Below are 10220 nucleotides of genomic sequence, written 5' to 3'. Positions count from 1 at the left end.
GTTACTTTACTCGTTACTTTTGATACAACCACTTGTACCTCACAAGAATAATTGCAACAAATCTTGCAGCGTAAGGAAATGTTCACGACGACGCACCCACCAGGATTATGGGCTGCTGCTGCAGCTCGCCAGACATAACAATAGTCAGCGCTGGTCTGATAAACAGCATATCATGGCGACCTATGCTGACTTTGGCATCAGACCATCTGCCCAGTCATCTCGATCGATAAACGAACCGACTTTGCTTCCGCGGAGCACCGAACATATATCAACTTCTCCAAAGCTGATTTGAAAGGCTTCGCGGAATTTACTGAAAACACCTTCGCTGCTCTGCCCACACCAACCGACGTCCACCTTGATGAACGTTAGTTCCGCAGGGCTGTCACTGCTGCAGCCCGCTTCGTACCGGCAGGATGCATCACTGACCCACGTCCAAATTTCCCTGCCGAAGCGGCTGTCCGATGAGCGTGACAGCCTTCGTCAGGCCGATCCCGGTGATCCCCGTATCAGGGATCTCAACGCGGAGATTCGGCAACTAGTGAACGTACTTAAGCGGAAGAACATCTGAAGACCTGTAACTTCACCTCTGGTGTGAGTAAGCTTTGGTCAACCGTGAGGCCACTGTCCAATCCGACGAAGCACGACGACAGAGTCGAAATTTCTTTCGGCGACCATGCCTCGTCAGACCCGGAGCGATGCGCGAGCTACTTTAGCCGGTAGCGCATACTGCATCCTCCGGTGGACAAAACCAAGCGTCGAGTGACCAGAAGGCTGCACAAACTGCCAGCAAATTGTGCCCCCCTTGCTCTCACTTGCCGTGAAGTTCAGGTGGTCATCGGGAAGGCGAAAGCCTCCAAAGCCATGGGTCCCGACGGAATATGCATGCTGATGCTGAAAAATTTGGGTCCTGCGGGGGTAGCGTACCTAACGGAGGTCCTCAACTTGTCAATGGCCACTCTCATCANGACAAAGCCAAGCGTCGAGTGACCAGAAGGCTGCACAAACTGCCAGCAAATTGTGCCCCCCTTGCTCTCACTTGCCGTGAAGTTCAGGTGGCCATCGGGAAGGCGAAAGCCTCCAAAGCCATGGGTCCCGACGGAATATGCATGCTGATGCTGAAAAATTTGAGTCCTGCGGGAGTAGCGTACCTAACGGAGGTCCTCAATTTGTCTACGGCCACTCTCATCATCCCAGACATCTGGAAGGTGGGGAGAGTGGTCCCACTGCTCAAACCGGGGAAACCTGCCAACAAAGGAGATTCGTATCGTCCGATTACACTCCTTTCCCCGGTAGCGAAGACACTCGAGGCCTTGCTACTCCCGTACTTCACAAATCACCTGACCCCAGCGAAGCATCAGCATGGTTTCCGTAAAGTGCACAGTACAACAACAGCACTTAACGCCATAAACACTCAGATAACTCGTGGCCTTAACCGTAACCGTCCCTGTGAGAGTAAAGTTCGAAAGTAAACGGGTATCTCTCCGATCTTTCTCGCTTCTTCACTGCAAAGTGTCTAGCCCTCTCCCCTACGAAATCCTCTGCGACCTTGTTCGCCACCTGGACGAAGGAGGTCAGGCTACCGCTGGGAATTCACGTCGATGATACACCAATTCCGACGGTGAATAACCCCAAAATAGTCGGAGTAACATTCGACAGCCTCCTCTCCTTCTCTGCGCACGCAACCGCTATTGTCAACAAAGTACAGAGCCGCAACAAAGCCCTCAGGTCGCTAGCCGGCAGTACCTGGAACAAAGACAAAGAAACGTTGCTGGCAACATACAAGGCAATAGGGCAGCCGGTTTTAAACTACGCAGCACCAGTGTGGTCACCGGGGATTAGTAGGACGCAGTGGATAAAGCTACAGACAGCACTGAACACNCAGTGGATGAAGCTACAGACAGCACAGAACACCGCACTCAGGACAGCGACCGGATGCCTCCTGATGTCACCCGAACACCACCTCCATGACGAGGCGAAAATGCTCCCAATTGGGGAGCATAACATAATGCTCTGCAAGCAGTTTCTGGTTGGGAGCCACAGATGTGGCCACCCAAACAGACAGCTGCTTGCAGAGGAGCCCTCGCCTAGACACGTCGGGAGGCATCTACATGAACTGACGGACGAAGTCTAGAGGTTCATTAAGCAGCCTCTGGACCCGTCAAAATACCGACAGGCCCTGAACGGCATTCACAGGGAATCAGTCTCGAGTTATGTAGACTCTAGACCTGTGAATGCCGTTCTAGGCACACAAACACCGGACATTGACGCGACGGAGCTCCATCTGCCTCGGGATACAAGAACAACAATAGCCCAACTTCGCTCTGGCTACTGCAGCAGGCTGAACTCTTACCTGAGTAGGCTAAATGCGGATGTGCCGAATGAATGTCCGGCATGCGGAGAGACCCCTCACGACTCGAAACATCTCTTCGCATGCCCGGAAAACCCCACAACCCTAACGGCGCTGCCCCTGCGGACCGCCCCCATAGAGGCTGCACGCTTCTTCGGGCTGCCGTTAATGGAACTCGACGACAACGACTGAGATACCAACCGATCTGGGCGGGGTTGTTGTAGCCGCTACAACAGCAACAACAACAACAGCAGCAACAACATCAGCAGTGGCAGCTAGCAGTCCTGCCCAGTTTAGCCCAAATTCCAAATGCCAAAAAAGGCAGTCACTGACAACGCCGTATTGTGTTTGCTACGGCAGTGACTGCCAATATTAGCAGGAACAGCTGATTTTAAAGACTGTCACTGCCACTGCCACTGCGCTATTGTATTTTGGGCTTTACTGTGGTATGAAAGGGAGCAACAACCGTACCATGGCAGAAGTAAACAAACACTTCTCTTATAATTTTAAAGAGATAATTGCTATTTATTTTTCAATATTAAGATATCCATCTTGTAGCCAGAGGCACTAAAACCTGCTCATCTCATCATCTGGAGCAGCTCCGGGCAATGGACCATTGAATGTGTTGACTGAACTTATGACCTAAATAACCAACGCACTCGCCAAGCAAATGCGTGTCCTGAATTTATACGGTAGCAATTCATAGCAAATGGTATTGTAGTAGAACAGTGTCCAAACATTGTATTGGTACGTTTTGGAAGTCAGCCCTTGTTTTCGGAATAAAGACTTAAACAAATTCGGGAATTCAGAGTTTTTCTTTGTAAACTCACATTTTTTCATACAAAATACGATGTAAGTTTCCAGTTTATAGAAACACAAGCGTTAATTATGTACTTAACTATTGATATTATTCTTAATTAAGCATTGATATACTTAACCTACATTTTGTCCTTAAATAACACAATTATATATATCTAATCCCCGAAAATACCTTTTACTAATCGTGAGGCGAAATTCCCAACAGTAGTGTTGCCGTACGCGCTAAACGAAAACGCTGCACATAACCCAAAAGTACTCCTGCGGGACCAATTGGTGAAAAACTGCGAAAAGGTTTATTAATGTATATACTGTGGTTGTATTGATTCACGTTGATGGTGCATATACGGAACATGCGAGTAACGAGATTATTATGTGAGTAACGATTCGGTACTTCGAGACAGGAGTTTGCTACAGCTCTACACCATGATACATATATACAAGTTGTGTTCCAGCAGCAGTACGAACAGCAGGTTTTGCAGGATTTTACAGCATTTACAGGAACAGCGAAAACACAATAATAAACCTTATATAAGGTGTCGTGCGGGAACAGATCCAGTAAAATCCCTTAAATTCGTGCTGTTCGTACTGCTGCTGGAACGCAACTACATTTTCTCTACAGCCCACGACAGCCCATTTATAAAGCACACCATAATCGTCTCATAAAATGAAAGGCATTATTCAGTACATCAATATAGAAATTTAATATGTAATCCTGATTAAATATATTTTATCGAGTTAATTTAGCCATGCTTACAAGAAGCCTTTTTCGTAAGAGTCAAAATCTCTGAAGTGTAAAATTTTTTTTTGACGGCCGACCTTGCTTTGGAATTAAGTTTTCTGTTTTACTATCCCGCGATTGGTAAATCCGATGGTGCTCAACGGTTACGTCATATTTTTTCAAAATTTGTATTTATAGTGCATTTTTTTTTAATCATCAATTTTTTAGATCTAGAGCTTGTTCGAGTTGCAACCGCAGTTTTGTGCGAATTATTAAAGTAGCACGTTTAGTGTGAATTTCTAGCAACTTTTTATCAATTCGAAAGTTGCCGCCTTTATTACGTGCCTCGAACAGACCCCTAGTTTGCATCATAGTGAATGGTTTGAATTACATTTATTTTCTGGCGATTGGTAATGCCCGATTTTTATTTTTAATATTGCGATCATTGTGTACAAATACAATTCAGATATCTTAGCAATAGACGTCATCCTGGGCCACAGCTGAGATCATCTGTTTTTTAGAGTTGCTTATTTTGGTCTAAACTGCTCTTTTTTGACCTGAGTTGCATTAAATAGTCTCTTAAAACTTGGTAGTATTAGTTATTCAAACGGTAACATATATGCCCAAACACTTGAAAAATATGTAATGATTGCTTTTTAAAAATGCTATTTACAAAATTTCATTTTGATTGCGACATTAGAAATATTCAGATTATAAAAGTTTTTTACATATGTTTTAAGATTTTAAAGCTTTTAAAAAGTACGGTAGAATGCAACAATGTGCTTGAATTTTTGTGCATCTTCGTCAGCTTATTCGTTTGCAGACTAGAAAAATTGCGAACAGCTATCAAAATATTTGTGGTGTTCACAGTTCGTTCCAAATTGTGTCTGAAAATGTAGACGTCCACATTTTGAGACATCTTTAGCATCAAACTGTGAGCACCCCTTTCTAGCAGTCGTCGCAAAATCGTCTCAAAACTTTGCTGGTGTTGCCAGACATTTATTCCTTGCATGCATTTTTTATATGTCGCCTTTCGATTTTGTTTCTGAAAAATTGTAATTATTTAACTTAATTACCAATTCGTAATATTTGTTATTTCTTTTCCTTGATTTGTTTCTTTTATCAGAAATTGCGCTCAAATTAAATGCAAATACAGAAAACGTGCCCAATAAATAAAATAAAATGTGATTAGTATTGCCATAATGCAGCCCTGCTGCGAGGTTGCAAAATGTAGACGCGTAAAAAACATACCTTTGAGTGTGACAAAATGTAGACGGCGTCGTTTTCCAATTTTGTATGGGAAACAACAACACCACAGATTTTACGGTTAGAAAACGTCTTAAAATGTAGACGTCTACATTTTGAGACACTGGGTGAATTCCAAAACGTCAAAATACAAAGCATCAGTGTCTTTTATTTCTAAACAGCACTTGAAGAAAAGGTCTAATTTGCGCAACCTAGTTGAAAATTAGCATCTAACCTTGGTTGCGCACATTTGGAATTACAATCTGCTGAGGTTTAGAAATAAAAGACACTGATGCTCTGTATTTTGACGTTTTGGAAAGCAGCTACTATTTGGAACGAACTGTGAACACCCCAACTGATTCAAAATACACATCTTTCACTGGACACACAAATGGGTGCGCGCAGCAAAATTCAGCCCTAATGGTAAGTTAATTTCATCGTGCGGCGATGACAAGTTAAGAATTTCCGATACATTTTCAGGCGAATGTGTGCGAACGTTCACCCTGGGAAGAGGTATGGGACGATAGCTGGCATGGCATCCAGACGGTAATCTGTATCTCGTTTCTGTAACAATTCTCTACCAAGGCGAATTGAGATATGAATTCGCCGCCCTGTTCTCTACTGCTAATTAGTAGGTGCAAGGCGAATTTATATAAGGTGGTGTTAAGTTGAAATTAGTCAAGAACGCAGAACGTATTCTTAAACGCAGTCTGTATACGCAGAATTTTGTCGATTACTGGAGCCCTCAGTGTTGCTTACTACAGTGTTGCCACTCATCAATGCCTTTTCATAAACTTACCTTTTCATCTACAATTTTTCGTGCTATAAGATCGTAGCTAAATATAAACTACTTAGTTTTCAACAAAAAACCTTATTCAATAGTAAATTTCAAATATTTTAAACGTATTTTGAATAGGAAATTATACCTTTTTTACCATTTGCGAAACTGACGAAGTGGCAACCATCTATAGAAGGAAGAAATCAGCTGACACGGAAAAATCTAAATTCCGCAGATTTCTGCGCTACAGGCTACAACTACAGAAAAATTCTGCGGTGTTGAGTTTTCATTTACATGGCGCTCTGGTAAGACAGATCGTATCAGCTGACTCGGGTTTACGTACCGGTAGGTTTACGTTCTTGACTAATTTCAGCTTTACTAGCTCAGCTGATTTTGTGTATGTGTTTCGCCGCACGGCTTCTGATATCAAATTGAAAAATTTTGTTTGAACTTCTACACACACTCTTTCAGATTTTGACAGTTTATACCGCCAAAGCAAAAACAAAATACATGTAAATTTTTGTTTTTGTACTCCTGCTATCACCTTATATTAATTCGCCTTGAGTAGGTGAGAGTGACGTATTTTCTCTACCAGTAGAGAAATAATCGGTAGAGAAAAGTTACAGAAACGGGCTACTGGTGGCTTTAGTATTAAGTTGTAACCGCGTTAAGATATTTGACAGCTGAAGGCGAGCTAATACAGTGCATTCGTCGCCGGAGAATGATGTTGCATTTCACCCAAGTGGAAATTTCTTGGTGACTGGCGGCGATGACGATACAATAAGATTGCTTGATTTATTAGAAGGTCGACAAATTTATACACGGTAGTAGTGCACTTTATCGGACCCATATAATATAAATTTTTTCCTGTATTCAACAGTTGCTCGTTTGGAAATCTAATTTGCATACATTTGATGCCAATAGCTCTCGTTGGTGCGTTGACGACTTGAAAAATTTGCTGTTACACACCTTGCGTCGTGGCGCTCATTGTTTTGTAAACAAAAAACAGCTGATAAGCATATCCACAAATGTAATTTCAAATGTCAACGCATGAACGCAACATAAAAGTAGTGAGTTGGTTTACTTTTGACAGCAACTGCGTTGATGCATTCGTAACGGCGTCGTCTGTAACAGCTGGCATATAAAGGCACATGTTCAATATTATTTGACATTAACGGCGTGACGCATTTGCCGGCGAACGCACATACCTTCCTTTTAGTATTTTTGAATGAAATGAAAGAAATTATAATAGAAATTAAAAAATTGTAAAATTTAAGAGCAAATGCCAAAAAACAGGTGTCTCAGCTGTAGGCAATTGTCGGCAATCAGCTGATAATGTTTTTTACTTAGGAAACTGTACGATGCTTATATGTACACGGGTAACACCACTTGTTAAATGCGCTTGCCTGGCACACTATATGAACGATAAATAAAAATTAAACTTTGACCATTATTTCGAAGTTCGAATTATTTTCGAAGCTATAGTAACATATTAACTTCTTTCGAATAAGAACAAATTATCGCGATCATTGTGGAGGAATACAAGTGAGATATCTTAGGGTTGACAGATAGTTGACAGGGTGCTCAATATGGCGATGACAGTGTGAACAATATGGCAGCCAATATGGCATACAACACCGAATGGCCCGAAGTTGCAAAACTATGACCCGAATGAAATGCTACGTGCAAATCCAGGGTTGCGAAGTGGTATTTTGTTGGAAAATATAAAAGCCAGGATTTTGTGCAGCGCCGAATTTTAAAAAAAGAGGGTTTTGTGTTCTCAAGATGAACAGAAAAGGGTTGCTGTGCTGTTTCGTTTAAGTTTTAATCTTAAGGTATTTAATTAAATATGAAAAGGATAGAAAATTAAAGCAAAAATTTACAATATATGTACATATCTGAACATTTTATTATATATTCACGAGAGACAAATTAAATAAAATCGGTTAACTTTAGGGGAAATATACTTATCAGATTGGGTCAGATAGCGCTTTTACGTTATAAATAAAAATAATTCCGACTTAAATTTTATATAATTTTGGTGACGTATTTCTAAGCTGACCCTGAGATCTGTGAAATAATACATATTTATGTGCATATATTGTGTTGATTATGCTCTAAATCTAAATATGTTAATACGGTTCTTGTGTAGGTATAAACAAGGTATATTAAAAAAAATACCTCCATGAAAAATTTAGTTATTTTCGTATTTAAAATTAATCGTAATTTTATGGGGGGTTACAAAAACTCGTTTTCCAGGTCTATTCTGCGCTGGTAATAAAAAGTTTGTAACCGGTAATTAAGGTGTCTGTAAATTTTTAAACCCTTTTCGCATTCTGTGTATTCTTGTAACCGGTAAATTTTGTTACCATCTCATAAGCTGGTAACAAAGTATTACCCCGTGAAATATGCAATGCCAGAATTTGCACAATTCAGAATAGCTGAATTGCTGAATATTTTAACTGCATTACCAACGTTCCTAGAATCGTGGTGACAAGAACTGGTAACATTTTTTGGTAATAAAATTTTCCGGTTACAAAATCTTCGGTAACGTGCAGAATAGACTTGTAAATCGAAACTTTGTTTTTCGGCTATATTTGTTATTGGCCCTTATTATGAGTTGCATTCGATTTTCGATCTTCCTGGTTATCGAAGATCGAGAGTGAAATTCGTATTATGAGCTATGCAACCGTGTCGAAATTTTCTTTGAGTATCGAATTTTCTGTCGAACAGAATTTTGCTTTCGATGGGGTAGCGAAGTGTTAGAAAATTGTGAAAAATGTATGATTTTGCATTTGTTTTCTTACTTTTTGGCGGGTGGACACTAATTTTAAACAATTTTTTATCAATTTCACGCAGTTTTAACGTCGTGAATACAAAACACAAGCTCGAAAGGCTGCTTTTACTTGTGAAAGAAAATCCCAATACTCAGTTGGCACGATCTCTGAGAACAAATCATAGAGCTGTGGATAGTTTTAAAATATTTTAAATAGATTTGGCTCACAAACACCTCTTTAGACAGTCGGAAGTTTTTAGTAAATCTGTAGACAAATGTCTTAAATATATTTTATGTCAAAATATATTGTAATGACTACACTTAAACTCTCTTGAACATTTACTACTCCTGGTCAGCTCACTAAACTCTCATCCTCTGACGAATCGTTGAACACCAGAACTTCGTTGTACTAATTTTTGCCACGTTTTTATAAACTTGCTTTCTTTTTTATTTCATTTTAATTTGCACAAATTTACATAAATATGTATAAGCACACTATTTAGTTTGCTCGATTTGTAAACAAAGCTTCTCAGCGGTGAAAAATATACTATTGTGAACAACATAAACGACCGAAGTTCACAATAGCGCTATTCTTCATCGAATGAGCGCCATAATACCAAATGAAAATTCGTTCGATCAGCACTATCGACCACAGTCGAAGATCGAATGTAACTCATAATAGGGGCCATTATTTATTGGCCCAGATGTAAATATTGAATGAACTAATATATTTTAAATATTTACGGAACTACCATTTGTATGCAACCCTGCCTATCCTATATTCAAGTAGATGTAATTCGAAAAATTTATAAACGGATTTCTTCAAATCAACCTGAGCTGCGGACATTTTGCGAATTCATTTTTAAACATTAACCACTACATTATATTAGTATAAAATACTTTCAATTAAGAAATAATTCTTATTAGAAAATAAATATGAATCGTTTTATTTTAAATATTCCAATGTATATTTTTTGTTAATGCAGATAGTGCGGATTTAACGTATTTTATACCTGTTATATGGGGAACATAAATTTAAGGCAGATTGCTATTAACAATTTTTACGCAATTTACGATTGCAATCAATTTCTTTCAAAACTATAATCTAAATGATTGCAAGTTGTATTTTTTACGATCAAAACAGATTCCGATATTAGGTATATTATGCAAATGCAATCCAATTTGATTTGAGTTATTCAGTTTTAGATACAGAGACAGTAACTCGACACCTTCCTCAGCAACAGCTCTGTCCTCTATGAGCTTCTTAATGTAACTGCTAATAAAAGAAGGAAATTTAAGAAAAATTACTATCACAGCGTTTCACTTGTAGCGTCTCACTCTTGTAGTATATTGGCTATGAAGCACCAGAAAATTTCCATCACGCATTCCATATGCCACCGATTGTCGTGGATCAATTAAAATACTGTCATCACAGCTTTTTGGTACTCCAGCAACCGGTGTGTCTATGGCGGAGTTATGTGGAGGTGTTGCATGACTAAAATCAATTTGGACTCTTTGAGAACTGGCATGTTTGTTG

General features: G+C 39.9%; 1 long non-coding RNA gene across 2 annotated transcripts; it reads left to right on the top strand.

The window, feature by feature from the left end:
* The first annotated feature begins 5516 nt into the window (after positions 1 to 5516).
* LOC108377689 (uncharacterized) lies at positions 5517 to 6838 on the top strand. 2 transcript variants are annotated; one of them, XR_001849352.1, is made up of 4 exons: positions 5517 to 5552; positions 5610 to 5642; positions 6591 to 6712; positions 6788 to 6838. It is a non-coding gene; the product is annotated as an uncharacterized LOC108377689 (long non-coding RNA). The 2 variants fall into 2 exon arrangements; XR_001849353.1 differs by having other exon boundaries at positions 5538 to 5552; positions 5610 to 5675.
* Positions 6839 to 10220: the final 3382 nt, after the last annotated feature.

The sequence above is a fragment of the Rhagoletis zephyria genome, unplaced genomic scaffold (genome assembly GCF_001687245.7).
Source record: "Rhagoletis zephyria isolate East Lansing unplaced genomic scaffold, Rhagoletis_zephyria_1.1 Rzeph_scaffold_12534, whole genome shotgun sequence".
Classification (NCBI taxonomy): domain Eukaryota; kingdom Metazoa; phylum Arthropoda; class Insecta; order Diptera; family Tephritidae; genus Rhagoletis; species Rhagoletis zephyria.
Note: the sequence above shows the minus strand (reverse complement) of the source record. Positions and strands in the feature narration are given on the sequence as shown.